Genomic DNA, 23,430 nt, shown 5'->3' with positions numbered 1-23,430 from the left:
GCCCCTTAAATCAACTGGCAATGTGTATTAAAAACATGAAAGTGAGTTTGAAGATCCATAAACTTCAAGGCACACTATCCCTTCAGACATTCCGGGGTTGTTACTATTTATTTTTGTGAATATGTATTAAACAAACACCTAGTTAAATCATAGCAGACACAGTACAGTTATCCAAATGAATATTGAAAGAAATATGCTATTAAGTGTAAATTGACTCATATAAAGCCCACTTTGCTCCTTAACCCATAAAATAGTTTTTGAAATTGATCTACCTGTGTCTATGAAATGTAATATTAGCACAAGAAATCTGTCTTGCTTAGAGCTGAGCTTTAACCAGCATTAGTCACCAACTGAGGTTTGTGAAACAAGTCTGTCCTACAAAGACAGACAAATGCTAAACTGCTTCTCCAGATAGTACTCTTAAAGGCAGCAAGTGTTAAATTGACTATCAGCTTAAATCTAGAATGAAAAAAGCTATTAGAGATGGGAGAACAAAAAAGGGCATAGAAATCATGTTGGGATGAAATTTAAATTATCTGACCTAATCCAGTTCAGAAGGGAAAGGAGGATACTGCTTTATCAGAAAGGATGCACAAAAAAATAATAAAATCACGACAGGAAATATTAATAAAAATGTAACAGACAGAGAAACTCATCCTATGAGTAGTTACAGACCCTTCATAGGAGAAATGGGTTACTAGGAATTTATACCAGGTTCACCACTGTGGGATCTAGGTGCCTGTAACTGTAGACCTCTCATTGTATTCAGTGATGTAGTAGCTGTGTCGGTCCTAGGATATTCAAGAGATAAGGTGGGTGAGGTAATATCTTTTATTGGCCCAACTTCTGTCAGAGAGAGAATGAGAGAGAAACTTTCAAGCTTACACAGAGCTCTTCTCAGGTATGGGAAATTTACTCAGAGGGTACGGTATGTCTCCACTGCAATTAAAAACCTACAGCTGACACATGCCAGCTGACTTTGGCTCTTGGTGCTTGGGCTAAGGGGGTGTTTAACTGCCATGTAGACATTCTGACTTGGGCTGGAGCCCAGGCTCTAGGACCCTGAAAAGTAGGAGGTCCTATAGCCCACATTCCAGCTCAAGTGTCTACACCACAATTAAACAGCTCCTTAGCCAGAGCCCGGTGAGCCCAAGTCAGCTGGCATGGGCCAGTTGCAGATGTCTAATTGAAGTATAGATGTACCCGGAGTGTCACAGCTGAATACAAGGTGGAAAAGATTGTTTAGCATAAGTAGCTGCCATATATTTCAAGGGACCATTCAAGGTGAAGTGGCCCATTAACACTCCTCCAGTCACATGGAGAAAAGGAAGGAGAGGGGAGGAAGCAACTGCGAGGGCACTATTAGTGAGTTATAGATCATTGTAATAAGCCATAAGTCCTGTGAGACTATTCAGTCCATTATTTTTAGGGTCTAGCCAAGTTATGAATTTAAGTTCCCAGACTCATCTTTTGAAAGCATTGTGCAGGTTTCCTTTAAGGATGAGGACTGATATAGAGCAATCACTTTGTGAAAAGCGTTCACCATGGTGATGTGGTGGTTTTGTCGTTTATCATTTTTCTGTGAGTTCATTTGAGAGCATATTGATTGTCTGGTTTCACCCACATAGTTGCTATTTAGACATTTAGTGCACTGGATTAGGTACACATGTGGTGATAGGCACGTGTAGGACCCATGGATCTTGAAATGTGTATTGTGGAGGGTGTTGATCATTGTGGTAGTAGACATATGTCTTCAGGTTTTGCATCTGTTGTTCTTGCAGGGTTTGGTGCTGCTTTGAGTTGGTGTGTCCTAATCCGTGGGGAGCTTGCTTCTGATAAATTTGGCGAGGTTGGGGGATTGTTTCAAGGTCAGGAGAGGAGGTTCAGGAAAGATTTCTTTCCGGATTGGGTCCCCATCGAGTATGGATTGTAATTGTTTGATAATACCCCTTTGTGATCCATCTCTTGCTCCAGGAACTATCCTATATTCACCAGTTAACCATTAATCAATCTGCATCAATTAATAAAACAATTCATAATGCTTGCCCTAAGTCAGGTTTCTGACCAAAAAGCCAGAAGTTCATAACTTCACTAGTTTCCAAAATAAAAGTTGACACATTTGAAAAGTGGTGCAGCAAGAACGCAGCAACAGAAGTAAATTTGATTCATGTTACACTTTTGATACACCTGAGTTCTCTCTCGAAGATACAACAGCAGGTACTTTATGCGGAGCAGATTCAGCTCTTCTGGTCTTTTCCCTCTCTCCATAAGCAAAACACTAAATTGTGATTGTTGAGGGCCACTGGCAACTGAAGTGTAGTTTATCTGGTTAATAAAAAGGTTAAGTTATGACTTCTGCTTTAAGATTGGTTCCAGTTAGCTATGCTGTCACCTGGTGGATTATTCTGGCTATGTCTGAACTCTGATGACCAGTCAGATCAATGACCAAATCAGCACCCTGCAAACTGGATTTTCGGCATACTGCAAGTGGTTTAGCTCCTCTTATCCTGTGCAAAGTGTTTCTAACTAATAGAACTGTTCTGGGATTTGTTATGTGTAGGCTTAGCAAAATTTGGAGTTTTTATAATTTCTATGGATAATAATGATTTTTTTTAAGCTTTTTTTCAGTTTTTAGTTGCAGGAAATTATGGGGTGTCAGACAATTATTTAATTACAGCAAATGTTGAGATTCAAAAATGTAAAGCTTTATAACCTTTAAAACACAAATTGTCAACACCAATACATATCAAGATATACAAAGAAAAAAAATCACTAAATAAAACTAAACTTCTCAAGCAGCATTTCTCTTAATATTTGCCTATTTGTAAATCTCAATCATCATCAATGGAAATATTTTATCATTGGTTTGTGTATGTGTGGTGAAACTGACTTTTACTGACATTTACAAAGAAAAATCTAATCCTTCCAAGCCTAGTGATGTGAAACTTAGACTACATTTAGCCAGAGAACTGAAAATTCAAAATTAAATGTGGGATTGAAGCTATGAAATGAGTGCATGGTTTTGCACAGCTATACCACAAAATCAGGTGAAACAGATTACAACCAAGCTTCAGTTGGAATTCTGAATGCAAAAATGCAAATAAAAACTTGGAGGCAACGATGCAAACTCACAGACAGACCAAAGAAAAATGTTTGCATGAACTTCTGCAAGCCAGACTGCTGAATTTTGTGCAAGCTCTTGAGGCTACTTCCTGACATAAGTGGCATACTATGGAGACTGAGGACTTGACTTGCTCCTTCAGGCAATTCGCCCACAGGTGCAGCTGTGGAGGAAACTCACCAACAAAGGGAGGGCAGGCAGAGATACCACTCATCCTCCCCTAGGGCTTCTAGTTAGAGACTGGAACAGGAAGTGTTTTTATGCTCCTGCCTAGACTATTTGGAGATACACTAAATTAGCACATTTCCTAGATGTCCTGTCCCCACCTTTCCTCCAGAGCCAGGCATACCCACCTTTGGAGCTATACCAGACAGCTCTGGGCCTTCCTGTAAGGATGTGGTTGTGGGCAGCTGACATCCTGCAACCAATTTCCAAGAGAATTTTTTGTGCATCCAAAGGTTAGCAGCTGCAGTTCTGATATCAGAAGCAACATACAGATAAGTGACTATGGCTCAGAACCCTTCTCTCAGTGGCCCGCTGAACGATGGGCATTTCATCATAACTTTCAGAATTATCCCGTTAGGATCAGCCTCAACAGTGATCTTTCCATGTTCAATAACTGGAAATATTTTGCAATTAATGTGCTGTATTAATACTGTGCAATTAATGACAGTGCATCCGGTAAACCAACTTAATATTAATAACTTTGGAGAACAGTTTTTTTAATGATATTTCCCTGACTTGCTTTAGGCTAGTCCACATATGTTGTTCTGCATACTTCACATAGAAAACAAGAAAGAGCATCAATGAACTTGCCTAGATCAGAAGTTCCCAAACTGGAGGAATGCTGGGGGGGTGAGTAACAAGCCTGGGTCAGCCCACATGGAGGGGCAGAAAGGGAATGCCTCCCAGCCCCACTATGACCCCACCCCCATCCCCATCCCCAACCTCAGGGACGGGGCTGGAAGCGGAGCCGCACCCGTCCACAGGCCCAGCTGTGGTTCTGCCCCGCCCACAGCCCCACTCCTGGCCCCAGACCCACCCCCAGCTGCGGCCCCAGCCTCGGCCCCCTAACCCCTGTCCACAGATGTAAGTACCTGAACTTTATTCCACATGTACAATAGCTATTGCTAACTCTTAAGACCTTAACTTTTTAAATATCAGAAACACTTTGGTCCAGGATGTGAATTTCAGTTCAAATTTGAAGTTCACCACTTTCATATATTTATATGCATTACACAAGTTGTTTTATCTCTAGTTTAAAAGATATTTTAGATCTCTATTACATCCAAAAAACTATGTTAAAAGAGCATTAAAGTTGCATTTTTCTGGAAAGCAGTGACTATGAAATGAATTTCGGGGTTATAGTGGATGAACAACTGAACATACGCTCCCAGTACAATGCTGTGACAAAGGGGACTAATAGGATCCTCGGATGTACTCATAGATTTTAAGGCGAGAAGGGACCACTGATCATCTAGTCTGACCTACTGCCCAACACAGGCCATACGACTTCCCTGAATTAATTCCTATTTGAATTAGACCTTCTTCTTTAGGGAAAAATCATCCAATCTTGATTTCAATATTGCCAGAAACAGAGAATCCACTACAAACGTTGGAAGGCTGTTCAAAAGGTTAACCCTCACTGTTAATATACTTCTTATTTCTAGTCTGAATCTGTCTAGCTTCAACTTCCAGCCATTGGACCTTGTTATACCTCTGTCTGCTAGACAGGGGACTAGTTAATGCAAATCCCTAATGCAGGTATCAAGTTTGAGGAAGTTTCACCTCCTGAGGGAAACAGCATATACTGGTCTGACCTGGTTCAAGAGGCCTGGCAAACAAACAACTGCCAACTGTATAAAGAGACAGCCCCAATCTGGGAGAAGTGTCACTTACACCTAATCCAAGAACTGACATGAAACTGTGACCATGAGAATCAGGCCCTGCAAAAAGGGACTAAATTGTTTTATTCCCACAGGGGGCCCCAAGGGAAGATTTTGCCCTGGAACGATGTTGAGTATGTCATTACCCAATAATCCCTTTTTCACTACAGGTACAACATTAGCTTTCTTCCAGTGCTCCAAAGACTTATCAAAAAAATCAACATTAACAGTCCAGACAGCTCCTTGGCCAGTGATTTTAAAACTCTTGGAGGCAAGTTATCCAGACCTCCTGATATTAAAATGTCTAACTTTAGCAGATGCTGCTTAACATCCTCCTCAGATACTGCTGGAATAAAACTATGTCATCATCATATGATATGGATACATATGGTGTTTTCACAAATATAAAACAAATATTTAAACTCTTCTGCCTTTTCTGCATTATTATTAATAGTTCTACCATTTCCATCTAGTAATGGACCAATACCAGATGTTAGAATTTCTTTTGGTTCTAGTACACTTAAAAACTCCTCCTCATTGTCCTTAACTCTGCTGACCATAGATTTCTTGTGTTTCCTTTTGCTTCCATTATCAATTTTCTACAATTCCTAGCCCTGATTTATATTCATTGCTATTTATTTCCCCTTTTCCTTTTTTTTTAAATGGCAGATTTCATTTGCCCTCTAAAATAGGCCTGTTTTTTAATCAATGTAGTATTCTCTCTCAATTGTGGCTTTTCAAGAATCTCATAAAATGTTCTTAAACAGTTCCCAACTATCATTCACATTCTCTATTTAAGTTCTCTCTAAGTTAATTTGTATCATTTGTTTTCTTCTTTATGAAATTTGGCCATTTTAAAGCATCAGATTTGATTTGGACTTTACATGTGGGTTGGACACTATGTGCAAACAAAATAATCAAGTCATGATCACTAGCACCTATACAACCAATAATTTTTAGTTCTGTGATCAGTTTCTCTTTATCTGTCAAGATGAGGTCTAACACAGAATTCCCCATGTCAGATGCAACTCTTTGAGGTAGGAAATTATCTATGCTTTTTAGTATTTCCAAGAACATTTTAGTACTGGCAGCATGAAACCGCCAGCGTGTCACCCAAAATAAAGTCCCCAAGGATAATGCAGCTTATAGGCACATATGCACGCGAGCACACACACACACACACACACACACTACAGACAGGTTCTTAAGGAGTCAGTCATACTGTTCTCGTGTGATTTGGTGGTCTGTAGCAGACACCAACTAATACCCCTATCTTGTTATTTGTCTGTTAGAACACTGATCCATAAAAACTGATTTTGTGACCCTAAGAGTCCCTCAATTCCAGTTGGCACTGAGGGGCTCTTAGGGTCATACTTCACCTCTTACAATGACGCACTAGGGTCAGGCACTGGCTGATCCATAGGCACTGAATCAGAACCCTCTTTTCTGGACAGGTCATCTGCTACCATATTTTCCTTCCCCTCAACATGCACAATTTCCATGTCATAGTCTTGGACCATCATGCTCCATCACAGCAGTTTGGAACTGGAGCCTCTGATTCTGTGTAATCAAACTAATGGAGACTGGTCAATTAGAACCCTGATTTTTTCTAGTAAAGGGACAGGGTCTTAACTGGTTGATTGCCCATACAATGGCATAACACACATTTTCTGTGACACAGTAATTCTGTTTGTGGGTGTCAAGTTTTTTACTTAAGAAAGAAGTGAGATGCTTTTTGTTATTTTCCCATGACTGCATTAATACCACACTTAAATCAATGTCTAAAGCATCAGTAAATAGTGCAAACATTGTGTCAAAATCTAGACTGGCAAGAACAGACTTTTCTGAAAAGATTTTCTTTACCTCACAAAACCCTCTTGACAAGCCTTTCTCCACACAACTCTGTTTGGCTGTTTCTTTATGAACAAAGACAGCAGACACAGTGTCCCTGAACCCATGCACAAATTGGCAGTAATAGTTAACCCCCACCTATGAAAGACTGGACCTGCTTCTACATCTGGGGTGTGGCCCAATTAATAACAACTTCTACTTTTACAGAATTGGGCAAGATATGCTCTCTCCCTACTAAATGTCCCAAATAAGGAACTTTGGTTGCTCCTATTTTACGTTCAGATGCCTTTACAGTAAGACTTGCATCTTTGAGTTTTGATAATATAAATACCCAAGTGTTCCTTGTAATCTGACCAAGAGTCACTAAATACTGCTATATCAATATAAACTCATGTAAAGCCTTGTAATCTATTTAACACGTGGTTGACAAGCCTCTGAAAAGTGACTTCTCCATCAATTAATTCAAAATGTAACATTTTAAACTCAAAGGCTCAGATCAGTACTAAAAGTGGATTTATTCTGTGCATCACTGTTTAAAGGAATCTGCCAATAACTTTTAACTAAGTCAAAAGAAAAGGAGTACTTGTGGCACCTTAGAGACTAACCAATTTATTTGAGCATAAGCTTTCGTGAGCTACAGCTCACTTCATCGGATGCATACTGTGGAAAGTATAGAAGATCTTTTTACACACACAAAGCATGAAAAAATGGGTGTTTACCACTACAAAAGGTTTTCTCTCCCCCCACCCCACTCTCCTGCTGGTAACAGCTTATCTAAAGCGATCACTCTCCTTACAATGTGTATGATAATCAAGGTGGGCCATTTCCAGCACAAATCCAGGGTTTAACAAGGACGCCTGGGGGGGGAGGTGGGGCAGGAAAAAACAAGGGGAAATAAGTTACCTTGCATAATGACTTAGCCACTCCCAGTCTCTATTCAAGCCTAAGTTAATTGTATCCAATTTGCAAATGAATTCCAATTCAACAGTCTCTCGCTGGAGTCTGGTTTTGAAGTTTTTTTGTTGTAATATCGCAACTTTCATGTCTGTAATCGCATGACCAGAGAGATTGAAGTGTTCTCCGACTGGTTTATGAACGTTATAATTCTTGACATCTGATTTGTGTCCATTTATTCTTTTACATAGAGACAGTCCAGTTTGACCAATGTACATGGCAGAGGAGCATTGCTGGCACATGATGGCATATATCACATTGGTGGATGTGCAGGTGAACGAGCCTCTGATAGTGTGGCTGATGTTATTAGGCCCTGTGATGGTGTCCCCTGAATAGATATGTGGGCACAGCTAGCAACGGGCTTTGTTGCAAGGATAGGTTCCTGGGTTAGTGGTTCTGTTGTGTGGTATGTGGTTGCTGGTGAGTATTTGCTTCAGGTTCGGGGGCTGTCTGTAAGCAAGGACTGGCCTGTCTCCCAAGATTTGTGAGAGTGTTGGGTCATCCTTCAGAATAGGTTGTAGATCCTTAATAATGCGTTGGACAGGTTTTAGTTGGGGGCTGAAGGTGACTGCTAGTGGCGTTCTGTTATTTTCTTTGTTAGGCCTGTCCTGTAGTTGGTGACTTCTGGGAACTCTTCTGACTCTATCAATCTGTTTCTTCACTTCCGCAGGTGGGTATTGTAGTTGTAAGAATGCTTGATAGAGATCTTGTAGGTGTTTGTCTCTGCCTGAGAGGTTGGAGCAAATGCGGTTGTATCGCAGAGCTTGGCTGTAGACAATGGATTGTGTGGTGTGGTCTGGGTGAAAGCTGGAGGCATGTAGGTAGGAATAGCGGTCAGTAGGTTTCCGGTACAGGGTGGTGTTTATGTGACCATCATTTATTAGCACTGTAGTGTCCAGGAAGTGGATCTCCTGTGTGGACTGGACCAGGCTGAGGTTGATGGTGGGATGGAAATTGTTGAAATCATGGTGGAATTCCTCAAGGGCTTCTTTTCCATGGGTCCAGATGATGAAGATGTCATCAATATAGCGCAAATAGAGTAGGGGCGTTAGGGGACAAGAGCTGAGGAAGCGTTGTTCTAAGTCAGCCATAAAAATGTTGGCATACTGTGGGGCCATGCGGGTACCCATAGCAGTGCTGCTGATTTGAAGGTATACATTGTCCCCAAATGTAAAATAGTTATGGGTAAGGACAAAGTCACAAAGTTCAGCCACCAGGTTAGCCTTGACATTATCGGGGATAGTGTTCTTGACAGTTTGTAGTCCATCTTTGTGTGGAATGTTGGTGTAGAGGGCTTCTACATCCATAGTGGCCAGGACGGTGTTATCAGGAAGATCACCGATGGATTGTAGTTTCCTCAGGAAGTCAGTGGTGTCTCGAAGGTAGCTGGGAGTGCTGGTAGCGTAGGGCCTGAGGAGGGAGTCTACATAGCCAGACAATCCTGCTGTCAGGGTGCCAATACCTGAGATGATGGGGCGCTCAGGATTTCCAGGTTTATGGATCTTGGGTAGTAGATAGAATATCCCAGGTCGGGGTTCCAGTGATGTGTCTGTGCGGATTTGATCTTGTGCTTTTTCAGGGAGTTTCTTGAGCAAATGCTGTAGTTTCTTTTGGTAACTCTCAGTGGGATCAGAGGGTAATGGCTTGTAGAAAGTGGTTTTGGAGAGCTGCCAAGCAGCCTCTTGTTCATATTCCGACCTATTCATGATGACAGCAGCACCTCCTTTGTCAGCCTTTTTGATTATGATGTCAGAGTTGTTTCTGAGGCTGTGGATGGCATTGTGTTCTGCACGGCTGAGGTTGTGGGGCAAGTGATGCTGCTTTTCCACAATTTCAGCCCGTGCACCTTTTGTAGTGGTAAACACCCATTTTTTCATGCTTTGTGTGTATAAAAAGATCTTCTATACTTTCCACAGTATGCATCCGATGAAGTGAGCTGTAGCTCACGAAAGCTTATGCTCAAATAAATTGGTTAGTCTCTAAGGTGCCACAAGTACTCCTTTTCTTTTTGCGAATACAGACTAACAAGGCTGTTACTCTGAAATCTTTTAACTAAGTCAATCACTCTTAGATATTTTCTTTTGCCAGAAGTATCTAACGTATCATCGATTCTGGGCATAGGATAGGCATCAGGAACTGTGTCAGCATTAAATTTTCTATAGTCAACATAAAATCTCAGGGCATGTCTACACTTACTGGGGATTGATAATGCAGCGATCGATGCACAAGGGGTCGATTTAGTGGGTCTAGTGAAGACCCACTAAATTGACCGCAGATCGCTCTCCCATTGACTCCAGCACTCCACTGGAACAAGAGTAAGATAAGTCGACAGGAGAGAGTTTCCAGTCGACACAGCGCGGTGTAAACATGTAGCTGGAATTGCGTGACTTAGGTCGACTTACCCCAGTAGTGTAGACAAGGCCTCAGTCTTTTTTTTTTTTTTTTTTTTTAAAAAGGAACAATACAATAGGTGAAGCCCAGGAACTGTCAGACTTTATTTATCCCCATATACAGCATATTCTATATTTCTGTAAGAAAGCAGGAAAGCTTGTTTTTCTTTTCCAGATTATGAACAAACAGGAAAATGAAGGTGAAGACGACTGAATTAGCTGCAGAAGCCAATATTTTAAGTTTCTCATGTTGACCTGGCTGACACAGTCAATTTCATTTTAGGTGCGTTTTTTTTAATATTTCATTTAACTATTTTAGTTAAAAACAATTTTAACAAAAACAAACCTGATTTTAAAAAATTTGAACATGTAACTAAATTCAAAAATTCATATACTTGTTTTGTTAAAATATTATATGTTTGCTGTTGAAGAAAAAAATCCAGAATACATAACCTTGTTGTTTTAGTTAAATAAAATAATTTAAGTGTCTGTCTGCTGATGTTCTCCTCCTAATACAGCATGGCAAGAAAATCCTCCAAATATTAATGATTAACCTCTTGAATTGGAGATATTTATGAAGTCATTGGGAAGTGAACTATCTGCTTCAATTACCTTTGGTAACTGAAATAACCAATCATTCATTTTCTGATATAGCTGTAAAACTAATCTGAAAAGTTTTCAAAATAAATTGCTTTAAAAATGTATAGTGTGTACCTTCTAAAAATGAAACCTACATCTATCTCTGAGTTGTGAAGAATATGTATTAAGGTTATAACAACCAACAAGAATGCACTTTTATGTAGAAATCCATGATTAAATCAAGTCTTCCTGACTAGTGATTTAAATCAATTTGACTTAAATCAAATCCACCCTGTGGGGCAATCTTGCTGGTATGTAACCTCATATTCTCCTTCCACAACCTCAAAGTTCCTCTCATGAGTTTTGCATTTTATACCTTTCTACAGGGCGCGGTACCAGCACCAACTCCCCCACCTCAAAGGAGCATTTACAATCACTTTGATCATACCATATCTTCTGTGTGGGCTGGCTATTAGTGAAGTTCGTTTGAACCACTTCCATCATGTCCCTTAACTCTTCTCTGAACTTTTTTACATATTCAATCAGTGTTTCCCTTCCGGTTCATTACTCCCCTCCCAGAAGTCCCTGATGAGATCTAGGGACTTCCTCACCTTTCTCCCATATATATTAAATGGGGAAAATCCTGTGAATTCTTGGGGAACCTCCCCATAAGGAAACAGATAGGGTGACATTTCACCCTAGTCATTTGTTCTGTTTGCACACATTGTGAGCATAGATTTTAGTGTCCCATTGAACGTTTCCACCAAAGCATTTTCCTATGGGTGATAGGGGGTAGCCCTCAGCGGTTTCACACCATACATCCTCCATAATTACTGGACAGCTGGGACGTAAAATGTGATCCATGATCTGATTAAAATCTCCTTAGGAAAACCCATTTGGCAGAAAATAGTGAAGAGAGCTTTGGCCCCTGTGTCAGCTGCTATATTAGATAGAGCCACGGCCTCTGAGTAGTGGCATAGTCCACTATCTCCAAAACATATTTCTTCCCCATTTGGGTAGAACAGGGCATTGGGCCAAGACTGTCCACTGCTACGCTAAAAAATGTCTTATTACAGGCAGGGATACAGAGGAGCTTTTCACGGTCCTACAGGCTTTTTCTTCTTCTGGCATAAGTCACAAGACCTGCACTACTCCTTCACCTCATTCTGTATATTTGGTCCATAAAAATTCCTTTTTAATTGCTTGTATGTCCTCTGTGACCCCAAGCGACCATCACAAGGACAGTCATGGGCTAAAAGTATTAACTCCCCACAGTATTTAGCAGGCACAATCAACTGCTTGTAAGGTTTCCCAGAACTTCTATTTTTCTCATATAGGAACTTCCCTGTACAATCTTTCCTCCTAAAAAGAAAACAAAAAAACAAATAAAAAAACCACCCAAAATTTTCCGTTTCCCCTAACCAGGATTTCCCTGAGAACGCATCCCCTTATGCTTTCTAGGGTTGTGTCTGCTCTTTATTCCATTGCAAATGCTTGCCTGCTGCTAACTGATGCCTGCTCCAACCACCGGGATTGGCTCCCCCTTTCTTAATTCCTGGAGGCCCACTACCTTCCTCCACTAAACCAGGGCTGGGCGCGACCCTTCCCCTTTCAGCTGTTCCTCTTTCTTCACAATTCCCTTCTGGGACCACAAAGTAATAGTCCTTTTTGCTGCAAGTTAATATATTAACTGCCTTGGACATAGTCAATATATCATTACGCAGAAGCAGTCCTGCTGGAATGAAATCCAACACACCAACTTTTAAGATGCCTTTTAGATCTTCTGACTAGAAGGGAACTTTATTTTAAATATTCCAAGTGCCAGTAGTTTAACATTTTCCCTAGCGAGCATGTCAGATTTCCTTACCATGCCTTCTCATACCAGAGAAATACTACAGCATCTCTCCAACCTTAGCATTCCTTGTCATTCACCTTGGCAGTTTTTAATAAATTCCGTATCAATCTTCAATGGATCAAAATTCATCAGGATCTCTCCAGACATCTCAGGAGAGGATGAGGGGGGAGTTCTGTGTTTATGACAGCCACATTAACCTGGATTGCACAGGGCGTAGGCTTACTTTCCCTTTGCTTAGGGCAATTGTCCCTCAGGTGTTCAGTGGAGTTACATATGTAGCAGCTTCTTGAACAGTCCTCTAATGAAGGGGGTCTGCAAATGTAATTACCACGAGAAGGTCAGCTGTGGGCAAGTGAGAGACTGGGCTCCCATTTGCCCTACCTTTTCCCAGAAAAGGGAAAGCTTTTGTGCTGAAGACCTGAAGAAGAGCTCTGTGGAGCTCGAAAGCTTGTCTTTTTCATCAACAGAATTTGGTCCAATAAAAGGTATTACTTCACCCACGTTGTTTCTCTCAATGTTTTCCCTAGTCCTTTATCTGCAATAATTTACAGTTACCAAAAAAAAAAAAAATTCAAACCACTTCGCTCAGTTCAAAAGTTTGAAGATTTAAAATAAATACAATTTTCACCCTCAAGAAAAATTTAAACAAGGCTCCCATAGAAACCAAAAAAAGTAATACTGCCCTTGTATTATGACAGTGTTCATAAAAGCCCAATATAATTAACAAAATCAAAAATTACTCCAATAGTAATTCAACAATTAGAATATTTATTCTTTTAAATTAAAATATTTGATTTCTATATAATCAAGGTATACGGAATGTTAAAACTGGTATAAAAAGAGGAAGGAGGACACTTCAGTCTCTTAAAACAATAAGGTATCAACAGATGGGCCTCAAAGTTGCACAGATTTGTACAGGCAGACCCTTATACCCAGGCAGAGTCCCATGGGAATAAGTATGACTCAACATGAACATAAGGGTCCACTGCAAGGAGTTCTTTGCAGGATCAGAGCTTTAGTTATCAACATACCTCTTCACTCCCCATGTGCCATGCCAAGACTTTCAGGAGCCAGGGCAGGGCACAACATGCTCACAAGGTTTCTTTACTGTAGACTTTTCCTACTCCTATAAGCAAGTGTCCCTTCCCTCCCCACCCCTGCCACACACACCCCAACCCATAGCTAAAAGTAGGAAAAAGATGGAGAATATTAATGGCCAGTATCAAATAAATATCACTTGTCTGCAAGATGACCACCACTAACTGGAAACTCAAAACTGACTGGTCTAGTTATAAAACTTTATTTTCAAATATATATTATAGGGCTTAATCATGTGTGTAAAACAGCAATCTTCAAATGAAAGATGCAATATAGATTAGAAGTACTGTATTCCCTCTCCCCATAGTTTATTCCTATAGATATGCTATTTACATTTTGAATATTTAAATTGCTGTGCTGAGCAAAATGACTAGAGTTTTCAAACAGTGAGGGTCATTTTAAATAATTTGCCAAGGGAAGTCACTGACATCACTACAACTGCTCAGCTGAACACTGACAAACTACACAGATCATAAGGTAAATGGACGTCAAGAAAAAACAGGTAACAAGGGAGAGATTAGAATAGAGGGCAAACGCGGATGAGTAAAGCAGCCTAGAACAAAGCCATACTCTCCCCCAAAGAAAGCAGTAGCATGTTACACTGCAATGCAGGAAATTAAAGCTCAAGAAGAGCCTGAAGAACTAAAAAGAAAGGAAACACTTTTCCAAAAATACTGACTTCTTAATAATCTTCCTAGTATACAAGTTTCCTTTTAGTGGTTTACATATATATACTCTTATATCCAGATGTTACTACAAGAATTCCTGTTAGCGGGACAGTAAGAAAAGGAAAGACTGCACACACAGACTGAAGAACACGTCTACTTTAGCCATTTGGAATAGAAAATTGCAGCTATTATATAGAAGACAAAAGCGTCTTTCCCTTTAAGTAAGAAAAACAGCAATGAGAAAAGTGATGGCAAAAGTTAGTCTTTTAAACAGCACCGTGTCGTGTATAATGTGTCAGAGAGTTAGTGATACTCTCTGAATGTATTGCATACAAAAGAGGTTAGCATCGATAGTACAGGTCCTACCACATCCTGCTCCAAAGAAGGAGACGTGAATATCAGTCCTCCAGGTCTGCACAGAGAGGCTGCAGGGAAGCAGCCAATCAGAGCACAGCAGGCTCAGTTAAAAGTAGCTACAGGGGCGAGCAGATCAGTTCGGAGCTTGAACAACAGGAGTAAGGGTGTTCCTTGCTGGAACTCAAGAGAGAACCAGAAGATGGGTTCTGATGGCACTGGCATTCGATGAGGAAGAACAGGAATTGAGAACTTCAGTCCTGAGGTTAGGCTGAAGTGGAAGGGGCTACATGAGAAACAGACCAGGGTTAGCAGCAGCAACTATTAAATGGACCAACGTGTGGCTGCTGTTTGTAGGATCCCTGGGTTGGGACCCAGAGTAGTGGGCAGACCAGAGTGCCCTGCAATGGCAGAGTGCCCAAAGCCCAGAAAAAGGGACAAGTTTTGGGCTGGAATGTAAAGGGCTCAGGGACGGAGTTGAAGATCCTGCAGAGTGCCCACCATTTGGTGGACTCTGTTACCCTGACAAGGGAACTGGACTTGAAGGAGTGATCTAGCTGGAGAGCTGGAGCAATTAGAACCAATAAGGCAAGAGTCTCCAGGGAGAAAGCCCTGGAGACACTGCTCTATACCAGAGCAGGCTTGGACTTAAAGCTAGCCCAGAAGGGTCTAAGAACCCAGCTCAGAGACAGGACTAAAGACATTAACAAGGCTCTTTTGCCCTTTTTACCCCGGAAGAAGTTTGTTTGTGCATATTGACTATGTGTGACTTGGCCAGAGGGCTGGGCCACTGAAGACCGACGTGACAAGGTTAACAGCCAACAAGGGGAGTAGAGAGAGCATGTGCAGGTTTGCACCCAACTGACAAGCCGTGTTCATAAGAGGTCAGTGGTCCCATCACAGTATCCTTAGATTACTGAGGATTATTAATGCAGCTTTTCATCCACCCCAACAGCTGACCAACCCTCTCTAAGTGGCTGATTCCTATTTCTCCCAGCTCCATGACCTTCCTGTAACCGCAAGAAAACACCTCCACCTGTTCCATCAGTCTCCCTTCAGGTTCCCTCTTTGGTTCCTGAGGACATACACTGGACTGACCCATTTTCTCTTGTTCAGAACCTAGGAACTGACAGGTACTTGAGAAGCTAGATGCATAGAATTGTTCACCAGGAAAGGTTTCCAGCACCAGAGACATAGGGAAAGCCAGGATTCCAGGCAGAAGTCCATACTTGCTCTACCTCCCAGCTGCTGGAAACACTGCTCAATCCCTGGACTAGTGCCCTTGACAGTTCCTACCTGGCCTCCAGAACCCGTCAGAAGACGGGTTTCAGGAGTCATCCACTGCAAAGCTAGACAACTGCTTAAGATTTAATCTTGCTTGTAGCAGTGCCTTACTTCAATCTATGGACAGAGCTCAAGACCACCTGACTCTGAGGCATCTCATTTTCAAAAATAAGTTATTTAGTAGCCATACAAAACGTAAATAAGTTAATATAAAAACCTCATTTTTGTTTCATTTCTTCCCTCAATTTATCCATTCTCTCCCCAACCCTGTATTTCTCCTTCATTCTTTAAAAATTGATACTCTTTTCCCAAAAACCCTTTTTATGAGCATGGTAGTACCCCACTCACCAGTCCATTCCCTTTGTACATAGCTCTCCCAACCTGCTGATATATTCTGTACAAAATATTAGTACATTCTAAAACCACATGCCTATTTGGCAGCATTTCAAACCATAAGTTAATTTCCTTAAAAATGCACAAAACCAGCATTTTTAAAATGTGTTTATGGATTAAATAAAACGTTCTGATGAACTTTTTCTTAGCCAAACACGTTATGCATTTAAAACTAAATAATTTATTAAACAAAGAAAGTATCCCTAACAGTGAATTGAACTGATTGTTTCTGGTCACTATATCCTTCAAAAATCTTAAAACAGTAGATCTCATCCTTTCACACCTAGCTTTATTCATAGATTGGAGAAAGGAAAACAAGTGTTGCTGTTTTATCATCTCCCAATTGGTTTCTTAACTTGGAATGAACTAATTATTGAGCTGAACGAATCAAATAAACTGAAAAGAAGAAGACAGACTCTTCTGCAGGTGCAGAAATACTACTGCCACCAAAAGCACTTCAACACACTCTGGGTCCAAGCACTTAACCAGTGACTTCCACCAATCACTGGTAGCTTGACTTTCTTTAAAATTTTGCAGCATAACACATACTGCTTACATTTTTTTTGTATTTTATTTGTTATTTTAATAACTATTATAAATTAGGGCCTTAACATAGATTATCCATTTCAAATATAAGTTCAAATAGTATTGTAAAGTCTGTATTTAAATAAAAAAATCAAATTTTAAGTCATCGGGGGTCGGTTGTTTGTCCTCCTTGCCTGATCTCATTTTCTTAGCCCCTCATCTGCAATCTGTTGCCACATCTTCACCTTCTCTCTGTGCTCCATTTAGCTCTCCTACTACAACTCTCTTTTGTGATACATCAGCAAACATCTCTTCTCCAGCCTTGTAGTCTAATTTGCCCCATAATCACCACCCAATTACCCTCAGACCTTCCTCCTCAGATAGTGGCAGACCTGCATATTCAATCACACCCTAACATTTGTATCTCACTTAACTCTGCTCATTTTGGCAAGCATCCAGACATGCCATGTGAATAGCTTCCCTGGCTCTGTGTCCAACATACTTTCCTAGTTCCTTCATAAGATCTTATTTCAATGATAGCATAGCCTCAGATAGCCACGAATAATCCCACAAGTTGCAGTTAGCAAATCACACTGCAATGAGTTCACAGCCCTCAGAGAGGCAAAGTCACACTGACTCCATGAGGAAAAAAAAAGTAAAAACTATGTTTTCATAGGATAGTTTGATTGTTACTGATACCTCCTTCCACTGTTTCATCTAATTGTTGCATCTTGTCATAACCTAGACCAGCGGTCACCAACCCATTGATCGTGATCGACTGGTTGATCCTGGGGACTCTCCCAGTCAATTGCAATCTCCGGTGGTGTAATGGGGCTGCCACTAAGGCAGGCTCCCTGCCTGCCACGGTCCCACCTCCGCTCCTGGAAGCAGACGATATGCCCCCGCAGTAGGACAGGGGTCTCCACGCGCTGCTCCTGCCTGCAAGCTCCGCCCCCACAGCTCCCATTGGCCGGCAGTGGGGAGCTGCAGGCAAAGGGAGCTGCGAGGGCAGTGCTTGCAGGCAGGAGCAGCGCGCAGAGCCACATGTCCCCCAACCCCCTCCCAGGTAGCAGCTCCTCATGAATGTGGAAACAAGAATGGCTTATGTTGTCAAAAGCAACATAGGACTCAGACACCCCTTCAGATCTGCACAGAGGGGGATGACAACTGAGGTAGTTAAGTTTAATGGAATTCAAGAGTTTTTAGAAATTTTAATGTTCAGTAACAAACACACACTGAAGTACTTTGTAAAAAGTTTTGTGATGACCATATTTAAAAAAGTTATTCTGATTACCATCTTGCTTCCTTTCTTCTCTGCCTGCCACAAAAATTCCGTCATGGTTTTAAACAAGAATACCACCAGCGAGAGAAGTGTGGCAGTTGTCCTGGGCCTGATCTTTGGAGAGCTGGAGTAGGTAGGAACAGCAGTGCCCCATCAGCAGGCCTATGGTGCTTCAATGCAATCTCTCATTCTACAACCACCCACTTCTGCTGCCCGTAGAGTGCCAATGCCAGGAGAAGACATCGCACAGCACAATTCATTCAGCAGAAGTATCCCGAGCATCTGACCATCCTGAAACACAGTAATCTAGTGAGGAGGGAAAAAAAGGAGATGCCGAAGGGAGTCAGGAAGAGTAGAAATACTGAATTTTCTGACCATAATGGCACTTGTTATCAAAATTTAACCATATTTCTGTTGCAACCAAAAATAAATGCTGCATATTGCTGGGAATCCCTACGTTTGGAGAGGGGTTTTCTTTAAGTCTCTTTCTACCATCTTTAACAAAAAAATATTCCATTAAGACAGAGGGAAGCAAAAAGGAGCAAAATGAATGTTCTTCATGCCAATTATGTAGTCCCTGCTGTATAGTCATTGCCATGAGGCACTTTTGAACTAACTTTTTCAAGTGCTTCAAGTGCCTCTCTCCAAAGACCCCTTGTCTTTTCATATGAACACTAAATACCAAACTATATCCCAATACTGTTTCAATGTTTGCCTCAACTTGCATAAAGCTATAAGAATTATAGCTTTTGTTTAAACTTACTCTGACAACTGATTATTCACAACACATTTTATGGAACTTGCTAGTTTCCACAAAATGTTAAATTAGCAGTAGTGTTGCTATTCAGTTTTTGACCATTACTTCTATGGTTACAAAATCATCTTCCTCCACAGGCTTTTCCCTGCAAAATATACACGAACCATTGCTTTTATGTTGCCAAGAAAACTTCAGGTACAAGAATGAGTTTAAGCCATTCAAAATTCAAAATCTATTTTGCTTTTCTAAATTGAAGAATTCCACATGGAATTACAAAGGACTTCTGATTAAAATAAACACTGTATAGAAATGGAACTTCATAGCTAATCAGGAATGTCACCTTGCATGTCCTTGGAATACTGTGTCACAATTCTAACCACAACACTCAGGGAGCCAACCATTATCTCCAAGCATCACAGAAAAAAGGGACTCTTACAAAAAAAAACCTTGGGGATCAAAGAGTATTTGTTTAGAAAGTAAATGCTACGGAAGTCAAAGAGGCTAGAATAGCTCACAGCACCAAGCTAACAGTTTTGACTTAGAATGAACAGTGAGCAAACAGCACCAGAGGAAACTGGAACAATACATTTTGTTGTATAAACAAATCTACTAGGATGGGGAAAAAACCGTAATTGTTCAGACAAGCCAGAAACTCAGCAGGAACTTGATCAAATTTTACTAAGCTATATATAATCACACCATGTACTATTCCCTTAAGTAAGGACAGGAAATAGCACAGACTTCAGCAACAAGCATACTAAACTAACCATTAGTATCAAACTATAGTGGAGCACTACCTAACCTGCACAATCCACTACAATACTTCAAACAACAGCTACGTGAAGAAGAAACTACACACCCACCCATATGTCGCAGATGAGTTAGAGCATATCTTTTCAGAAAGACATCCAATCTTTATTTAAAGGGTAAAATTCAGGCCCCATTGAAGTCAACAAAATACATATTGACTTTAACAGATTTCACTCTTGGCTTCTAAACCTCCCGTCTACAGAATCAGGTTGGGCATGTCCCAGCATTTCCTTTAAGTGCTGTACCTGTGTTGTAAGACCACATTAGCTAGGGCAGGGGTTCTCACAACAAAATTTCTGGTGGCCTCAAAATGCGGCCACCAACTCTTGCTGGTGTCCGCACTGAGACTTTTTCCTAAAATACATAATTAACTTTAGGAAAAACAAATAAATATACATGTCACATCCAAATTGTAATTTATGTAGGGGGTTTTTTGGATTTTTTTTTTTTTGCAGACACTAATAAAATTAATGCTTTGAAAAGTGGTATTTCTTTACTTGTTAATATCACTTTTCACAGTACACTTAGTAGTTACATGGGAGGCTGTGAAAAGTGGTAAAAGATATTAAGCATACACATATCACTTTTCACAGTCTCCCAACTAGCTAGTGAGTCTTCTGCGAAAAAGTGATACTTGCATGTTTGTGAATATCACTTTTCTCAGCAAGCCTTGGGACAAATTAAGCCCTGGAGGGGGAGGTTGGAGGGGTAGGCAGCAGACGCCAGGGGCAATGGCGAGATGGATATGGGGCCAGGGGAGGCAGTGGGGGGCCTGGATTGATGTTGGGGATGAATGTGGGGCCAGGAAGGCAGCGAGAGCCGGGGTGATGAGCCCTGCCGCAGCGTGGCCAGAGCTAGAAATCAGCACTAGGGGTCAGTGTCTGCAGCCAGAACCCAGAGCAGAAGCTAAGCAGCCGGAGCCAGCGGTTGGAGCCACATGGCCAGAGCTGGGGATCGGAGCTTGCTGCTGCATGGCCAGAGCTGTGGGTCAGTGCCTGGGGCCAGTGCCCAGTACCACATGGCCAAGGGCCATGTGGCCGGAGCCACTTGGCCGGAGTCAGCACCTGGCACTCACTGCTGCATGGTCAGGGCCAGAGGTCAGCATCCAGGGTTGGCTCCCACCACCACACGGCTGGCGCCTGGGACCAGAGCCAGGGGTTGGCGCCTGCTGCTGTGCAGCTGGGAATCAGCGCCAGGGGCCAGGACTGTGTGGCCAAAGCAACGGGTCAGAGTCCCAAACCCCATGGCTGGAGCAGCAGGGCCAGAGCCGGGGCTCAGCACCCACCGCCACATGGCCGGAGCCAGCGCTCAGCACCAAAGCCCTGTGGCTGGAGCCTACTGCAGCACAGCCAGGGCTTGAGGTCGGCCTCTGGAGCCAGCACCTGCTGCTGCGCAATCAGAACAGGGGCTCAGCACCCGCCGCCACGGGCAGAGCCTGGGACCAGAGCCCAAAGGCCCCCAGCTGGAGGCCACTGGCTGGAACCAGGGATCAGCACCCGCTGCCCCACAGCCGGAGCCAAGGGCCATGAGTGCAGGATCCTGAAGCCCAACTACCCTAAGGCTGAAGACTGGAGTGCCTCCTCCCCCAAGGGGGGTCAAGAACTTACCTTGCTTCTGCAGCGTTGTGCCCCACCTATCTCCAGAGGTGGTACAGAGCGGCACATCCAGGAGCAACAGGGAGGGAGGGGGAAGGGCGGATACTTTGTCATCTCCCCCACCACCCCCATCACTGCCTGGAGGCTGTCGTGGCTGCATGAAAAGCCCCTGGTGGCTGCATTTGAGAAACGCTGAGCTAGGGAATAGTTTAGACTGCTCCAACAGCTTTTTTGGACAACAGGTCACCATGCCAGAACAGCAAATTAATCTGTATTACAGTCATGGAAGAGTCATGGTGAAACGAGTCAGCTTTGTACAGAAAGCCACTTCCTGTTTACTGGTTTCCAGCAGGCAAAAGTAACAGAGCTTGCAGCGCTCCAGAGGCAACCCTGGCAATTATAGGCCAGTAAGCCTAACTTCAATACGAGTCAAACTGGTTGAAACTACTGTATACTAAACAAGTGCCACAACTGGCATCCCTGATGACAGCCAGAGAGAGAGAGATCATCAAGAAATGGAATGGGGGTAGATTCAACTACTCAATCCCAGAGAAGAGATCCCTCTAAGACAGAATAGTATGTTAATAGCACAGAAAGGCTTGTGTTATTATTCCCTATTCACTAAATAATATTTTTTTTTTATTATCGCCATGTGGTCAATTCAACAACTTTTACAAACACGAGATGACCAGGAGCTGGCATGACATATGTCTGGGACTCACCGCGGGGTGGGGGGGATGCACACCCTTAATTACAAAATGTTGAGAGCCTTTGATCTGGCATTTGAAGTGATTTGAGGGCCACAAGCCTAGCAAGGGTTGTGGTTTGGTAGTTCCATGACGGAGAGGTCAAAAAGACAGGCTAGGCCAGATCCCATGAGATTTCCAGCCCCCACAGGAATTCCAGGGTAGGCTTGAGGTCTTGTGGGATTTGGCTCAAGATTTGGAGCCATCATAAGAGCGCTGGGCACAGGGCTACTTCCCGTTTGCTGGTTTCCAGCAGCCAAACAGGAGCATGCAGCGCACATGGATCATAGGCAGCAGTCTGGCAACGATCAAACCCTGGTTGACTCTGAAGGGTACATGGTTGGCCAGCTGCAGAACTGGGACCAAGACACAGTAAGGCAGCAGGATGGGCTAACAGACCCACTGCAGCCGCCAGATGCAGGAGGACGTGTGTTGCCTATCCTGGAACAGGAGGTAAACAGAAAAGTCAGGAAGGAGAAAGAAAAAAGCATGATGTCGGAAAGGGAACCACATACTAATCATCCAAGAATAGGGCAATTCATGGAGGTGATGCAGTCCATATTGAATCAGATTGAAGCTCAGGAAAACAGTAGTCAGGGACAGCAGTAGAGTGAGTTCACAAACAGGCAAGACCACCTGGGAGAGCAGGCAGCAGGCCCCAGGTGTTCAGGGCCCCTCCCTCCGCAATGCATGTGTTTGGGGTTCAGCACACCTCACGACTCCTGCTGTCTCAGACACACAGTTCTGGTGGGAGCAACAGGGTAGGCCCCGGATGGCTTCAGAGTCAGGCCTGCAGGGGCACACAAGTGGGACATGAACAGAGGGGAGTTCACAAAACATGCCCCATGACTGCAGGTACAGGAGGACCACAATGCCCAGAGCCCCCAGAGGACAACCCTCCAGCCACCGGTTCCTCAGATGGTAGCCTTAGAGATTCCAGCATCACAGCTGCTGGCCCACAGCCTTTAATGCAGCACCCCAGGAGGTCTACTAATGTGGGTTTGAATGCGGTCTCGTATGCAGCTGCTTCTGATCAATTGGGGGCCCATCTTTCAGTTAACACATGAGAAGATATGGTGAGCCCATTACATGGACATATTTTCCCTGCAGTTCAGGGAGAGCCTATATTGGAGGAGAGGGATAAAGTGAAGAGGAGAGAAAAAGACAGTATAAGGTCCCCCAAGATAAAGATAAACTGGGACAAGCTTATAGCCTACATCACCTACATGGGCCCATGCTGAAATATCTAGATATTTTATGTAGGCTGTATAATACTTTTTGA

General features: G+C 42.5%; 1 protein-coding gene across 1 annotated transcript in view; it reads right to left on the bottom strand.

Moving 5' to 3' along the window:
- LMBR1 (limb development membrane protein 1) overlaps positions 1-23,430 on the bottom strand; it is a 151,240-nt gene that overhangs the window by 117,798 nt on the left and 10,012 nt on the right. The gene's annotated exons all lie outside the window — the stretch shown is intronic.

This window comes from Natator depressus, chromosome 2 (assembly GCF_965152275.1).
Source record: "Natator depressus isolate rNatDep1 chromosome 2, rNatDep2.hap1, whole genome shotgun sequence".
NCBI classification, from domain to species: domain Eukaryota; kingdom Metazoa; phylum Chordata; order Testudines; family Cheloniidae; genus Natator; species Natator depressus.
The sequence above is the reverse complement of the archived record's forward strand: the minus strand, read 5'-3'. Positions and strand labels throughout refer to the sequence as shown.